We start from the raw sequence: 16,692 nt of genomic DNA, 5'->3' as shown, positions 1-16,692 counted from the left end.
TGGCTGCACATCCATGACACATCCCATATCCAAAAGGTGCTCTATTGGATTATGATCGGGTGACTGTGGAGGCCATTTGAGTACACTGTACTTATTGTCATGTTCAAGAAACCAGTCTAGAATGAATCGTGCTTTATGACATGGCACATTATCCTGCTGGAAGTAGCAATCAGAAGATGGATACACTGTGGTCATAAAGGGATGGACATGGTCAGCAATAATACTTGGGTAGGCTGTGGAGTTGACATGATGCTCAATTGGTACTAATGGGCCCAAAGTGTGACAAGAAAATATCCCCTACACCATCAGCCTGAATCATAGATACAAGGCAGGATGGATCAACGCTTTCATGTTGTTAATGCCAAATTCTGACCCTACCATCCGAATGTCGCAGCAGAAATCGAGACACAGGTCATGTTTTTCCAATCTTTGTCGAATTTTGGTGAGCCCCGGTAATAGTAGCCACAGTTTCCTGCTCTTAGCTGATGCTCTGTTTTACCTGCAGCAGAAGTCTTAATCATGTCTACGTGACCAAACGTATGGGATTGCTGCCATGTGATTGGCTGATTAGAAATTAGTGTTAACAAGCAGTTAGACAGGTGTAAAGTGGCGCAAAAAAAGGCAAAAAAAAAAAACCACCATGAAAAGTTTATCAGACCCAAATTTAAGCAAGTATTAAGAATTTTATTAAAATTTTGTAATTTTCATTTAGTTATACTTTATATAACATAAAGTGACTAAAAACTAGGAATATTAAAACAAATTATTTTTTTTATTGACTAAGCAAAAAACTAACTGAAGCTGATTTAAGCTATTGCCACATTTCTTCAAATGTTATTTTGCTAAATGCATATTTTAAGAATTAAAATAGGCCTGCTGCAATTTTTATTGAAATTAGTGTTTAAAAATAAAAATAATGAAGAAAATGGAATCAAACCACAGTTTACCGTGGCAACGGTTGTATAAAAACTGTTATTATAAAAATATAATTCAAACCATCATATAAACAAGGCTACTGCAATTTTACGCTAACAAATTCTGGTTAATTTTCATAAGGGTGTGTTCAAGCTGGATAAAGATTTTATTTTATTTTTTTACTTACTGTAAGCCCCACAATTACATGGCTGGCTCGACAAGTCAGCATGTTGATTAAAACTGCAGTATGTTGATTAGTCAACAAGGCATCAAACATCTAATGGGTGTTTAGTTCATGGTGCTCATGATAATGATGACTGCAAGCAGAACAATTATCTTTAAGACTTTAAAGAATTACTAATTTGGCTGTAAAGTAGAAGCGATAAGTTACGAAGTGTAAAAAGAAAAGTGCAGGATCGATCTGGTAAAGCTGACCCCCAAACCCTTGAGGGAAGTTATGGGGTTGAAAGCCCATTCATGTTAGAAATTAGTTTTCTTTCAAGCCAGCTGTTTTTTGACTCATGACTCGTCTGGACTACAAAATGTTTGAATATTTTCACGTTATTTTTAATATATTATTTGGAAGATGATGGATGCAGCAGGAATTAAAACAAACAAAAGCAATATGGTACATTTATGTGGAGAAAGTAACGTACATTCATCAGATATGTCCAAACGAGCTCCTGCATGGCCACTGTCCTGCTGATTGTAGCTCCAACATGCTTTCTAGTGAGTCTATAATTAACCGAAAATAAATTACCTTGATTAGCTGATTCAGGTGTTGTGTGTGTGTACCGTGTACCCTACGTAGTAAGGAAATATTTTCAACTGAGAGACAGAAACTAAATACAAATGTATAAGAATACCTGACTACCGTTTAATTTTACATAAATCCGACGTACTCCCGCCAAATTGAGAACAACTGTAACTCAGTTAAACTGTCACTTTCACTTACCAATTTTGTTCTTGCTTCTCGCCAGTCAAATCTTCAAAGTCCAGGTAAACAAGATTGAAACACGAACTTAGCGGTCACGACGCTCTTAAAACTCACGACACCTTTTTGATTCAATGATTTTGTGTTACTCGAAAACAGCTGCTAGCAAAGCGAACCAATCTGGTTAGCAAACGAATCTTTTGAATCGGTTCGTTGCCTACAATGGAAGAGGCCTTTTTACGGCCATGGTGTGGAGCTTTTAATTCATGTTGCAGAAAAAAAACATGGTTTTGGTGTATAGATTACCATTTGTATAACTTATAATATGCTACCATGTAGGTATCACCTTTATTTAATGTGTGGTAAATAGTTAGTTTAAAATAATAAAATAAAATAATAAGAAGAAATAATAATAAAAAAATAAGAAGAAATAATAATAAAAAATAAAAGCAATAAATTCGTTTATGCAATGAAACAATGGTACATGTTTATAAGGGCAATACAAAATGTATGTAGGCTAGGTGATTCTCCTCAGTAGAACCTTGATGTAAGGGTAATACAGGTCCTCTGATTCATAAACAGCTCAAAAGTCTAAACAGTCAACAGCTATACTGCCACTTTGAGAGTCAAAATACTGGCAAAACAAATAAATAGGCTACATGATGCTGCTGCTGATACATTCAGATCTCACAAAACGAAATGATCCATCCGAGCAAGAAACTGAAAAATATTTACAGCATTATTAATACCTTTATTCTATGACCTCTGTTGCATAAAAATAAACAAATCATTTATAAACTTAGCAAAAAAATCTTGTGTGATTTCTTAATCAACCAATAAGGAACAGTTAATATTGTGTTAAAGTTTGACAAAATATTTTAGATGTAGGCTTTTATTTTGATTGCCTATATTATTAGGAAATAAATCTTTTTATTAGATCGGCTTTTCCATAATCTAAAAAGTTATGTTGGTAAAGGGACACATCACCTTTCTGAAAATATACAGTTTATAATCTAACTGCAATGAAAATATACTTATACTACTTTGAATTTGTCCATGACAGGGTTGACACAATTTGAGCTTTGTTTACTGTTTGTCGGCTTGCAGTTTATTTATATAAAAAAAAAGTGCTGAAGCTTGACCAACATTCATTTCTTACAGCTTAAGGTCTAATTAATACAACAAATCAAAAATCTCAAACTTTTTTTTTTTTAATTCTGACGCTCAAAAGGCACTTTATAGTGATGATTACCCAATTAATGAAATGAAATGCTGAAAAACACCAAATGATGTGTTGTAAGTTGTGATTCTGGTTTAAGCTTGTTCTCTACTGTTTTTTTTAACAGCATAAAAAACTACCACCATATGTTGTTCTTTACAGCATTTATAGTATTTACTTATTTTATTTTAAACACATTATTTTAAACAACACAGTTCAGGTAAGCTATAATATGTACAATGCATTCAAACTGATCCATTTCTGATGACAAATCTCTGCTTTATTTTTTTGCAAACACCATTCATTACATACGTCAATACAAAGAAATAACATCTTCCTGATTATTATTTTACATCTGTAAATACAGCATCATTACCTTTGTACATTCACAAAACACCCCACCTAAAACAACTTAAAATATCGCTAAAGCAGTTAGTTCTGCATTTCATCTAATGATGCAGCAGAACAGCTTTTTTATGCAGGAAATGGGGCTAGAGTAGTAGATTCTGCCAGCTGTGTCCCATATAGTTGCACAGATAACCTGAAAAAAATTGCACATACAGACACCCTTGTGTACTCACACTCAAAAGCACGTGTGCACACGCAGCAGATTTTGACTAAAGCTCTGCTCTGATTGTACAAGTATATCAAGATATGTCAAAATCAGACACACTCAAGAAGACTCGCCTGGAGTTTTACGTCATCAGTTGAAGTATAAATTTGATTTTGACATGTCTTGATTGTCATACAGTCTGACATTAATATAACTGAGATCTTACAATATGACATGTGGATTATCCAAGTACAGTCTGATAAGATACAATCATAAAGGACTATTTAAAAAATCCCTCAGTGTGAGCCAGGCTTTGAGGACATTAAAGTTGGGCTCACAATGCACAATTTTGGCCACAATTTGGTTGTCACTGATTTAACCACAGACTTATTCAAATAATTCATTTAAGAGAGTCTCCAGGAAATCATTCACTGATTTAAATTAATATTTTCAGAGTGAGACTGTTTCTTAATTCAAAGAACACAGAGAAGGGACTTGCGTGCTTGTGGAGACCATTCTTGCAAAGTAACCTCGGAAGAACGAACTCTTGAGACCCCAAGAACACAGAACGTGTCCTTTCAGAAATGAGATGCTGGGTTCTTCCCTGGTTCTTCCTGATGGTCACATGACCTACACTCATTTTTAAAAGACCCACACATTACAACATTCATACAGCAATTTATAGTTTTTTTCCCCCTTTTCACAATATTTACTATGCATAAAAACCTTACAAATTTAAGTTGCACAATACAAATAAAACAGATTTTAATACAAATTTCAGCAAATAAACATCCTTAATGTGTTTGTCTTTATTAAGATTTTCATGGTAACGTTTACATTGACTGTTTCATTTAGGGAAACTCGTGAGATAAATAAGCGAAATCACCGAACTTTAATAATACTAAATCTATATAAAATGCTGCACTTCCCACCTCCTTTATTCAGCTGCAATGACGTCTGGGACTTCTAGAATGAGTTTGGTGCTAAAGTCTGCATCGATGCATCCTCAATATCAAGAACACATATGAGAACTTTCATGCATCCTTGAGCATAACACGATGGTACAAAAATGCTGAAGATCACAGCCTGAGTCTCCAAGAAACAGCTCATTGATTCAAATGATCTGTTAATAGTGAGTCACCTGTAAACAACTCACTGCTTAAAATGATCTGTTCAGAGATATTCTCCAGTAAACAACTCACTGATTCAATTGATCTGTTCAGTGTGAGTTTCCAGTAAACAACTCACTGATTCAATTGATCTGTTCAGTGTGAGTTTCCAGTAAACAACTCACTGATTCAAATTATCTATTAAGTGTGAGGCTGCACTAAAATCGCATACTACTCAGTAGGTACTGCATTTGAACTTAAACCACAGTATGAATATGAACAGTATGAATGGAACTTTGACATACTGCATCCACCATTTTGCCATCATTATTTAACCTACCCAAGCCAGTTGCGTTGTTTCACTCCCATTCATGGATTTTCTCGTGTTGCATCATGGGTTAGTGTAGCATCCATCCAATGTGCACTTCAGAATCTTGCTGGAAGTAGTAGGTCATCCAGGTACTTCTCACATACCGTTTTTAGAATTTTATGAATTCGGACATACAACTCAGCTGGCATACAGTTTTTAGTATATACTGTAGTAGGAAAGCACAAGGTAGTACTTACATCTACAGTAAATCATTGTCATGGTCCTGACCTGACAGTCTTGTCTGTCCTGTCACTGTTTAATGTTCCTGTTTGTCCTGCGCTTGTTTACATTGCTTTGCCTTAATTTGTGTTGGCCATATGCTCCTCTTGTCTTTCCCGCTAGTTTTCACTTGTAATCTTGATTGTTTTCACCGGTCTCTCGTGTGCTTTGTTCTTTATATTGTGCAGTGTGTTCTTATTTCTTTGTTGGTTTACTTTGTTCAGTCTGCGCTTGTCTTTGTTCCATGTACACTTTTGTCTTGCTTGTTCTCCTATCTATTTATTGTTTGTTTGTAGCTACAACTTTCTTTTGTTTGTTCTTATTGTTTACTTAATATTGTGTTCTAATCTTTGTCTTGCTTTTGTCATTAAAATCATTTTTGTTCTATTTTTCTTTCAGTCCCAGTCTTGTCTTAGTTGATTATTAATTGTCTTTTTGATTGTTTTATTTATCTCTATAAGATTCTAGAAGTCTTTATTTTGGTTTCTGTTTTATCTGATTACTGAAGTCAGTCTTGTTCTCTTTCTATTAGGATTTATATTGGACTTCATTTTCTTTTGTGTCTTGTGTCACATACGTTTCCAGTCCTATCCTGTGTCCTGACTTCCCTGGCCTGGCAGTTTGGAGTTTACATGCTTTCTCCAGGCTCTGGTTTTGACCACTTTTGCTCCTACTCCTGGCTGACTGTTCATTTTAGTGCCATCTTGTCCCTACCACTGGCTTACCTGTGTTATTGCCCCTACTGTTTGGACATTGTCATCCCCTTGACTGTCTACTTGTGTCCAATTCTGTCAATAAACACCTTTTGTATGCATTCATTACTGCAACTGGGTCTGCTTTCTTGCAACCAACCATAACAATCATTCACTTATTGAAATGATCTCTTCAGAGTAAATGTCCTATAAACAACTGACTGATTCAAATGATCTATTTAGAGATGGTCTCCAGTAAATAATTCACTGATTCAACTGAAGAGTAATATAAAAAAGGAGGACTTTTACTTATAATAGAAAAAAATTTATTATGGTATCTGTACTTGTACTCAAGTGCCTTATTTGCATACATTGTAAAAAAAAAAAAGAAGATGGCTTCCGCACAATCCCTATGTCCTGCCAAAGCATATCAATGAAGTTACCTTAAGTTTTTTTTTTTTTTTTTACAAATGTAAGTTGACTGAACAGACAATATTTGAGCTGTCCCAAAACAGCTCAATAATTGTGTTTTTTGGGCATATTTTAAATAAGTAGTTACAAAAACCAGCAAAACAAAAAAACCTGAGTATATTGCTGAAATGCACTGGTAATTTTTCTGGTATATATATTATCCATTTTTTTTATTGATTTTCTGGGGCATGCTTTCCATTTGTGAAACACTCAGACATGAGACATGAAATACACATAACCATGGAAGAAAAAAAAACAGAAGAGGTTTGTCACCTCCTGAAGAATTATCATGTATGGCTATAGGGGCCGTTTGAGGGCTACATTACTTCGCAAACCCACACATGCATCTAAACATGTTTGCGTCTGAGAGAGATTTTGTACTTCCATCCTAAAGCGCTGTGTCTTCATCTTATAACACACTTGTGTGACTCACATCAGATACCCTGTGGAAAGATCTGTCCTGAAATAACCGAGTGTTAATCTTCATAGTACCAAGTGCTTTGAGGGCCTGGATGTCAGATCTTGTGTTACAGGCCTCATAAAGTGCACATGAGCTTCACTGAGGGTGACAGAACCACTGCTGGATCGAGATTTCATGACCTCACAGAACAAAGACGTTAGTCAGGGTTAAGACAAGCAAACTGGCCGGTTGATGCCCTGCTGATCACATGGTGCACAAATCCATACTGACAGGATGACTAATCAAAACTAACTTAAACACACACGCAGTCTAGACACTAAAATAGGTATGGTTGCTGCAGTGCAAAAAAAATAAAATAAAATAATTTAATTATTAATCATTTAAAAAAATAGCTTAAAAATGTTTTTAAGTTGTTTATTTGTAAAAGAATATAAAAATAAATAATTGAAACATAAATGGGTTTTGATAATATGTGAACTTGTAATTATATAAATGTTCATGATGTATATGTATATATATATATATATATATATATATATATATATATATATATATATGTGTGTCTGTGTGTGTGTATTATTTCTTGTAAGAAAAAATTCAATTACATGTTACATTTAAATGGCAAAATATAATAAAAATATTATTGATTTAAAAAATATTATTATTATTATTTAGTATTTCACTGTAGGGATGAGTAATTATCCAACACACATTTACACGTTGGCAGTTAGCTCTCTGCAACTCTCTTCTGCGTCGAGTGATCGGCGTGACCCACGGCACATGCCTTGCGCGTTGTCATGCATTTATACTTTTGGGTGCTGTTTTTGTTGCTCTGCAATAACCCTTCTGAAACGCTAGCTGGCAGTAGGTGTTTATGTTCTTCTGTGTCGAGTTTATTCACTGTTGTATTGTTTTTTCTTAACGCTATCCTATTATAGAAGTAGCTCAAACTCGCTCATTTTAAGGCGGGAACTGGCAGAAGTGCAACAACTTTAATTATAAGGTAAACACAAAATAAAAGTTTCCATCTGGAGCTTCTTCACGGGACTCGACACTTGTAAACACTCGCTTCAACGGGTTCACGCGGCTCTTGGTCCCACCAACACTCATCAGTGATACCAAGCCGACCAATCACAGAGCTTGCGCTATGCATCGTTTTGACGTGTAGTTACATTTTTTGAGAGGTGTGTGTCAGGTCATTTTAGAAACCGGAGATGAGCCCCTGGTCTAATGCGATACCTGGCTTGAGAAACCCGTTCTCAAAGACTTATATTTAGTCATTATTTGGGTAGCACACATATTTTGAATGCCTTCGGCAGAATTCAAGTGAGCCATTTTAATCTAGATTAATTCCAAGATTAGTCAAATTAATCTAGAAAAAAAGGAATATATGAGCACCTAAAGTTTTAACACATATTTTAATTCTTTGTAGTTATTATCTCTTAAGGTATACATTTGTGATTATTTGTGCTTATTTATGCATTATATATATGCTTATTAATGTGCTTCATTTAATTTTAATTTTGCACCAAACGTTGCACGTCTTGGAAAATGCAAACTGAAATACAGAAATATATTACTATTTAACATATGGCAACGCCATTTTGCATATTACATTGTAAAATGATATTAGGTACTCAAATTCTTCCATATGTGCTATACAAATAAACTTGCCTTGATTACCTCTGAAACATGCTTAATAAATAATAGTGAAAAAATACCAAACACAAAAATAATGAACTGAGTTTAAAGAGGCAAGCAGAGCTATATGTGAAAGCATTATCCATTCATTTTACAAACCTGGGTCAGTTTTCTCCTCCTCTGTTCTGCTGCTCATTAGAGAGACCAGTGGAGCACAAAGATCACAGATAGCGGAGCTGAACAAGCCGAACACACTCACTCAAATACCAGAAACCTGTGAGGGTGAAAAACATTACTAATGATACACTTTCATTCATACACCTCTCATTATGACAAAAACAAGCATTGTTAGCTTATTGTGTTACAGTTTGCTTGATGAGAATTAAAATTATTAGACCACACCTTATGTTTAAACAACATAATCATTCAGATTAAAGGCTTTGAAATGATCATTGTTAGACACTTATGAACAACACATGATGTGAGATGTTTACACTTAAAAGGATAATTCACCCAAAAATGAAAATTCAATCATTATTTACTCATCCTTTACTTGTTCCAATCCACTTTGATTTTCTTTCTTCTGTTGAACACAAAGGTAAACATTTTGAAGCTGGAAACATGTAACCATTGATGTCCATAGTATTTGTTTTCCCTAATGGTTACAGGGTTTTAGCTTTCTTCTTAAAAATCTTCTTTTGAGTTCACTAGAGTAAAACAAAAACAATAGTTTGAAACCACACAAGGTTAAGTAAATGGTGAGTTATTTGTCATTTTTGGTTGAAATATCCTTTCACTGTGTTTTCCAATGATATGCACACTTTTATTCAACATGGGGGGTAATGCATTGCAAGTAATGCAAGTTATGTTATAATAATACTAATTACTTTTAATTAGTTACTTTAGAAAAGCATTACTTTAAAAATAAGTATTAATATTTGAGTAAAAATTAAATTCATGTTACTTTTTAGTTTTGTTAATTCACTTTTAAAAATTAAACTGCTAAATTAAAATGAACAAAGTCACGTTGAATCACGCACTCAGCCAGATAATGCATTTAAAAAGGGGATTATCTCAAAGGGCCATGAAACCCCACTCCCCCATATTTCAGTTCAACCTCAGAATTTATTAAAAAAATTTATTATTGTGTGTGTGTGGAGCACTGCAAGCAGAAGGAGGAGTGGCCGTGAGAGCAGGGGAAACAGAGGGAAGGCAACAACTGTTGTCAGTTGGCTCACAAAATGAAACAAACCATGAGGAGACCCATGATTTTATAGTTTACAAAGTTAAAATGCAAAGAAATAAATAGTAAGTAATTTAATGCCCTGCTACTTGTTTTTCGTAATTTCATATACTCACAACCACAATTTGTTATATCATTAAAAAAATCATGTTTATATAAACACTATAAATGAGGAGAACTTCTCTCCTGAATCCTGGATCTGAATGCAGACACAGTGGTCTCTTGCCCTGTCTATTTCAACCATCAACTCTGCCGTTAATCCAGAGAAATTTAAATATAGACGAACACAGCAGCACAGATGTGTCTGAATGATAACGAACTTAACTGATAAAAGGCAAAGATTCTTACAGCTCTCCCGACAAAAATCCTTGCTGCACACAAATGGCTTTGCTGTATCGGCCCTGACAGCATTGCGGGGAAAGACATGCAACAAAACAAAATGGATCATGGAAAAAAACACATACAGTGCGACCCTTCATGAACGCTAAATACTTCACCCAGTCACCAGGTCTCACAGCTTGGCATGTCTGCCGTGCCTTTGGTAAGCACATGCTTTCTTTAATAATTAAGACGCAGGGTTTTCTCATAGGATAAGAAAACTTCGCTATGAATATATATGAGAAACCGAAGCATCATCACTAGACAGGTATTTCTATGTCACAAATTTTTATCCCGCCCCAAGGAAAATAGAATCTTGCTGACAAAAGCTAAAAATGATCCAGTTTTTCCCACAATTAAAGCTGACGTGCTAACGTTGTCTTAATTTATGCTTAACATACATAAATTCTTGAAGGTTTCTTGAACCTTCAATATACAGTGCTTTTACAGAACTAACAAGACAATAATTTTAAAGGTAGCAAACACATTGCTTAAACTTTCAATAATCTGTAAATACAGTATGGCATGTTTAACTCCGTAGTCAAAAAGTTCTCAGCATAATCCTACACTGTAAACGATTTCTTGTTAAATTAACAGTAAGTTACTGGCAACAATTATCCAGTAGCTGCTGTATTTCATAAAACAGTAACATTACTGTAATACTAATTACATTAGTATTACATTTACTGTAAAATGTAATACATCATTTTACTGTTGTTGATTTTTACTGTAACACCAATTACAGTAGTGATACACATACTGCAAAACTGAAAACAGTATTTTATTGTACATTTTTACCATGAAGAACTACGGTATTTTAACGTTACTTTCATTATTACTGTATAGTATTTTACAGTTATTAAATGTTATTTTATTTTATTTAATAGTGCTACTTTATAATGGGTAAAAATGTTAAAAAAGTGCACAAGTGTTATTTTAACTGTTCAAGAAATACAAGAAAAATAAAGAAACTGAAACTTTAACTTCACAATAAAGGTTTATTGTGTAAACCATGCTAAAACAGTAGCAGTAATTCAATATAACAGAGCAACAGAACACTAATAAACAATTGATCATTAAAACCAGTCAACAATTAATGCATCAAAAATTATTACAATTTTAAAAACAGGTGAAAATACTGCTACAAGACATGATGAAGGCCAAATGATGTGGAAAGGGACAGTGAAAAAGGGCAGCAGCACTTCTGATGATCCTGCAAAAATGACAAGCAAAATTAATCACTGGAGTAAAAACTAATCATCCCTCAAACCATTTAATTCATTCAGAAACGAAACACTGCACTGTTTTTATATATAAATATATATATATATATATATATATATATATATATATATATATATATATATATATATATATATATATATATATAACAGTTATAATATATATAACAGTTTTTTTAATTGTTTTTGTTGGTGAAATACAGTTTGTTGTCAATTAACAATTACACTAACGTTAATGGGGAAAAGATCAGCGGGCATTGTTCTTGAAGATCGCTAGTCAGGTGTCCACACAGGTGTGTAAAAAATAAAGTCTCATCTTAACTTAATGTCCGACTCTGTATAGCTCGAATATCTGATTCCATGATCACACTACTAGTGCTTCCATGGATTTAAGAGGGGTAAACACAGTTCATTCTCACTATAAGAGGCTACATATTTAAAATTAAATAAATAAAAATAATCTAATTTAATGTGACTAATGTTAATTAAATACTTTTAGGCTTTTAACACGTATAAATCCACTTCTAACTTACAGATAAGATTGCGTTAGAGAACATGAAAGCCGTGGGTGATTTTTTAAAATAATGCTAATGATGAGTTACTGATATTTGGTTTGCATAAAACAAAGTAATCACTAAGCATTCATTTTTGGCAAAATCTGCAGAGAGGCTCAGCGACACGAGGAAATGTGTTAAAGTTGAGCAGAGAACTAAAGAGCAGTCTAGCCTACTTCATGAAATGTTTGTGGTAATATTCTGCTGTCAATTCGTATTACTGTATTTTAATATGCAGCAGTGATGGCATGTCAGTGAGACAAATAAACATTTTATCGAGTCATTTCATACAATTTATTTATTTATTTATTTTTTATACAAACCCTCTAGTAACATTTCCTCAAACTAAATCATCATAACGTTACTGTGCACAGCATCAGTAAAACGTTGAGAATAATTTAAATACTTAATTTTTTAAAACAGTCACTGCTGATTAGAAACTAACATTAAAGCTAAGCTTACAGAAATCCTGTATGCATGACAATATAAAGATGTATTACTCACTGATGTCGAAGCACTTCCAGGTCATCAGAGATGTAGACAGGACAGAATATGTGCTATCAAATGAGCTCTTGTGCAGCCTTTGTTGGACATCCAGGTAGTATGTTCACCCACACTGTAAGAAACAAAAACAGAAACAATTTATTAAAATGTGAGGAATAGTAAACATGTTTGGTCTACAGAGAGAAGAAAATGTTTACTTTAAGCATTGATCCTAATGAATCTATTTCTGAACTACATTTAACCTTATCACGGAAACAGCATTTTTGAGCTTTTAGACCAGGGGTGCTCAACCTTGTTTGCTTTAAATTAGAATTAAAACAATAAATCTCTAAGTCAAATAAAATACTTCAGATCTAAATAAAGCAGGTGCTTTTACCTAAAGGTTCCTTCCCTCCAGTAAGTTTGGCTGCAAATCCCTCCACATCTGTGCTTTATTCGGTTCTTGTCTTAAGACTAACTGGTGTCACATTCCAGGTTCATCACAATCTGAGCTAGAAAGACAATATGGCAAAAGACAAGACATATATGAATAAGTCTCAGAATAAAATATTTAAAAGGATAGTTTACTTTTTTGCCACCATTACTCCACGTGTTTTAAATCATTTAAATTTCTGTTGAACACTAAAGCAGATATTTTGAAGAATGTTAGTAACCAGTAACTATTGACATCCATATTTGAACCAAATTTCTTTAAAAAATACGAGTTTGTGTTCAACGGAACAAATTAAATGTATAACTATTTTGAAACAAGTGGAGGATGCCAAAGATGCTATTATTTTCATTTTGGGGTGAACTGTCCCTTCAATTCAAGTGTCAAGCAATAGTCATAAAAACTGATGTGTCGCTTGAGGAAAACTAAATCAAGTACCTTCTTTGAACAAGCAGAATCATTATGCCATTGTATTCAGTGATTCTGTTTTACATTTTCCCACTATAAAACGATAGCTTCAACATGCAATCCATGTTAACACAAAAATGAATAGCATAAAATAACATATTGAACTAAACTTACAGTTTCCAGGCTGTTTGAAAAAAAAAAAAACACATACGCCCAGTAAAATTGCTAATAAACACAAAGACAACAGTTATAGAAAAAAACGTTTGTCTAATATTTACTCAGCACTGTGTAGGCAAATAGCATAGCTGTGGCTGTTTTAACACCAGATTTTTTTATCTTAGGAACTGCTGGAAGAAGAAAAAGAGGTTGTACATGAAACTCCTCACAACAAATCTGTGAACAACTTGACATTTAAAAATCTAATCAAAATGAGGAAGACATCAACATTACCTTGAATAATCAAGTGAGGAGTGATTGGTTGCATCAGTTTTTTCAACATCAATTACTGTAGCTGAAAAACAGATAAATATAATAAGAGTAAAATAAGACTTAACATTAATCTAAATCTATGGTACAACCATACCAATCTGTATGGGGTTAAAATACATTTGTACACAAATCATTCCCTGACCCCATCAATTTCACTTAGAATAGGATGGATATATATATATATATATATATATATATATATATATATATATATATATATATATATATATAGTGATAATGACTTTGGCTTATATCTGTGTACTCAGAACGTACACTCACCTCAGGTACACCTGAACACCAAAAATTAAATGTACAATTAATGACACACTATACATCAAGCTCATTAACATTATTGAGAAATAGACAATTAATATGTATTTTGTTAATATTAACGTTAGCTTAAAATAATTCAACTGCATTTAATTTTCAGCTCCATTTAATAAAACAGTTAAGACTCATTTCATTATGAGTTTAGTTTAAATAACTAACTTACAGTTGAAAAATTTTACCATAATGATAGCTTAGTCAAAATGACTATGTGAAGACCAGAGCTTACCTTAACGGTAAACGTTTAACTTTTCATGGTGACTTCGCCTTCATCTCAGTGTTGTGCTGAAATAGAGAATTCATTAATGCAGTTACAATAAGTTAAAGTTATGTTTTTATTTTCAGGTAACTTAACGTATGGTCAAAAACTCACTCAAGATAAACTCACTGTATCTAATACCTCGCAAACACTACAATGACCGCCTGGCGTCTGTTATTTCTTGTTTAAAATACCGTTTGTTAACGGATAGCGTGACATAACATAAGAACCTACAACTAATGTCACTTGGTTAATTATTTTAAATTACACACACAATACACATAAATACTTATAAAACAATCCTTTAACGGACAGAATTTGACTTTAAAACACTTACCGAAGATGAATTCGCTGGATGAAAGACGACAGGTGAATTTCAAATTAGGAGAGCCGTTGCCTGCATGTCGAGTCGTGTCCGTTCGGTTCTATGAATCGGCTCCTTAGTGAACAGTAAAGAATCGAATCCGCCTAAAACCGATTCCTTTTTGTATATGATTCATTACTATTTCGTTATACTGCTTGGCCACACGCATTTATACACTAATTATACACTAATTGCATATTGCTGAATGTGCTTGTGAACACGTGTGATCAAATAATTCCCAAGCAAACGGTTCAATTCGGTTCAATACGATTCAGAGTTGCTCGAGTGCTGAACCGAACCAGTGCAAACGTGATATTGATTACAATATAGTAACATTGTTTTTTATTCACTTTACCAGCGAAATTATTACATATATCTGACATTGACAATAAGAATAAAGTTCGTTTGAAGTGTTTTGAGAATTATATATAAATATTTTTTTTCTCCCAGAATTCATTTCACATCAACAAGCAAATGGTAATGGCGGATGAGAAAGCCCAGCTAATATTATAAATATTGCGTTTAATATGTCACGAAATGAAATTTCAACAGTGTTTCATGCGAGAATGTAGTTCTTACAAACTCAAATCTGTGGTTTATTTATAGATATCATGTGTAAATTTTAAGCGTGCTTTGCCGATAGCGGAGATTCTGACCTCCAGGGTGTCCATCATCACTCATGTATCCGGCGAAACGAGGTTATAATCGGCTAGACATGTGAGACTTGCCCCGGTCTTAGATGGCTCTATAATGAATGTGTTATGAAATTTAGTTTTAACCGTTTTTCATGCGGGAATGTAGTTGTTGTAAACTCAAGTCTGTGGTTTATTTATAGAGATGGTGGGTATTTTAAAATATTGTTTTGAAAATGCGGAGATATGTGACCTCCATGGTGATGACGAGTGCCCTAACCTCATGAATCCGTCTAAAGCAGGCTGGTCATTATGAAATTTAAGCTGACTTTGGTTTCATGAATCAATTACTTTTGTTCCAGTTTACGTTTTGGTTAAGCACAAAGTTATGTTGATTAAAAATGATTTAATATTTTCATGTTAACCTTATAAAATTAAGTTGCAGTACACCCAAATATGGAAAACCAGGGGACAGTTTTATGCACTGAACAGTCTGAAGAAACTGGTTATTTTATTTTTCTTCACAAAATACTTTGTCAAAAAATAAAATAAACATAATAATAATAATATAAAGTGTGTGTAGAGTTTTTCATGGTCATTTGCAGTACTGTATTTAGATTCACAGTAACTGATTTTTTCCCAAAATTCATTGTAAAATCTGCAGTAGCATACTGTTAATCATGTTCACAGTATGGAAATGTTGAGAATACATCATCATGCTGTGAAAACAGCAATATATACAGTAACACACTGTGCACAGCTTATACAGTAAACAACTGTTGAGAAATGCAGTATAATACCGTGAAAACAACAGAAATCGTTTACAGTGTACTTTACAGTTTTTTTATGTGTTATTTTAAAGATAAAGGAAAGTGAAGCTTATGCAGAAAGTTGTTAAATCCCAGAGCATTTTTACTTTAAAAAAATAGATAAATAAAAATGAACAGCCATAAGAAAAAGTAACTCAAAAGTGAGATAGCACATTACTTTAAAGTAACTAAGTAACAAAACAAGTTACTTTTTTGAGAAGTAGCTTAATATTGAATTGCATTATTTTCAATAACTTTCCCCAACACTAAATTCATTTGGTTCTGTACAGTTGTTTTAGTTCCCAATTTTACAAATGGATAACCAATGATGACTTCCATAGTTTCCTTTACTACTATGGATGCCACAATAGATGTCTTTCAGCCGTCATTGAATGACCATTCTCAGTGGTTATCAGCTGATAGATATGGGCCAATATGGTTCTTCTGCACCTACTGTTAGGCTCAGAAGGCTGTTATCAGTCATGCGCATGATTAATCAGCTATAGATCA

The 16,692-nt window shown here is 33.5% G+C and overlaps 1 protein-coding gene and 1 long non-coding RNA gene across 29 annotated transcripts in view; both read right to left on the bottom strand.

Moving 5' to 3' along the window:
* slc8a1b (solute carrier family 8 member 1b) overlaps nucleotides 1-2,061 on the bottom strand; it is a 200,561-nt gene extending 198,500 nt beyond the window's left edge. For 15 of the 26 annotated variants that reach the window (XR_015512827.1, XR_015512830.1, XR_015512831.1 and 12 more), the window contains exon 1: nucleotides 1,871-2,061. The gene's annotated coding sequence lies outside the window, so the exon portion shown is untranslated. Of the gene's footprint in view, nucleotides 1-1,571; nucleotides 1,651-1,870 lie in introns of all 26 variants that reach the window. The other 11 variants (XR_015512828.1, XR_015512832.1, XR_015512833.1 and 8 more) reach the window with 1 other exon arrangement.
* A 9,082-nt stretch (nucleotides 2,062-11,143) lies between these two features.
* On the bottom strand, nucleotides 11,144-16,202 carry LOC141378561 (uncharacterized). Of its 3 annotated transcripts, none has more exons than XR_015513360.1 (6): nucleotides 14,715-16,202; nucleotides 14,338-14,403; nucleotides 13,753-13,813; nucleotides 12,841-12,955; nucleotides 12,465-12,576; nucleotides 11,144-11,378 (listed from the first exon to the last, which is right to left on the bottom strand). It is a non-coding gene; the product is annotated as an uncharacterized LOC141378561 (long non-coding RNA). The 3 variants fall into 3 exon arrangements; XR_015513358.1 differs by having other exon boundaries at nucleotides 13,753-13,946; nucleotides 14,348-14,403; XR_015513359.1 differs by having other exon boundaries at nucleotides 14,348-14,403.
* Between the last annotated feature and the right edge of the window lie 490 nt (nucleotides 16,203-16,692).

This window comes from Danio rerio, chromosome 17, assembly GCF_052040795.2.
Source record: "Danio rerio strain M-AB ecotype USA chromosome 17, GRCz13ab, whole genome shotgun sequence".
Taxonomy (NCBI): domain Eukaryota; kingdom Metazoa; phylum Chordata; class Actinopteri; order Cypriniformes; family Danionidae; genus Danio; species Danio rerio.
This window is presented reverse-complemented; position numbering and strand designations above follow the sequence as displayed.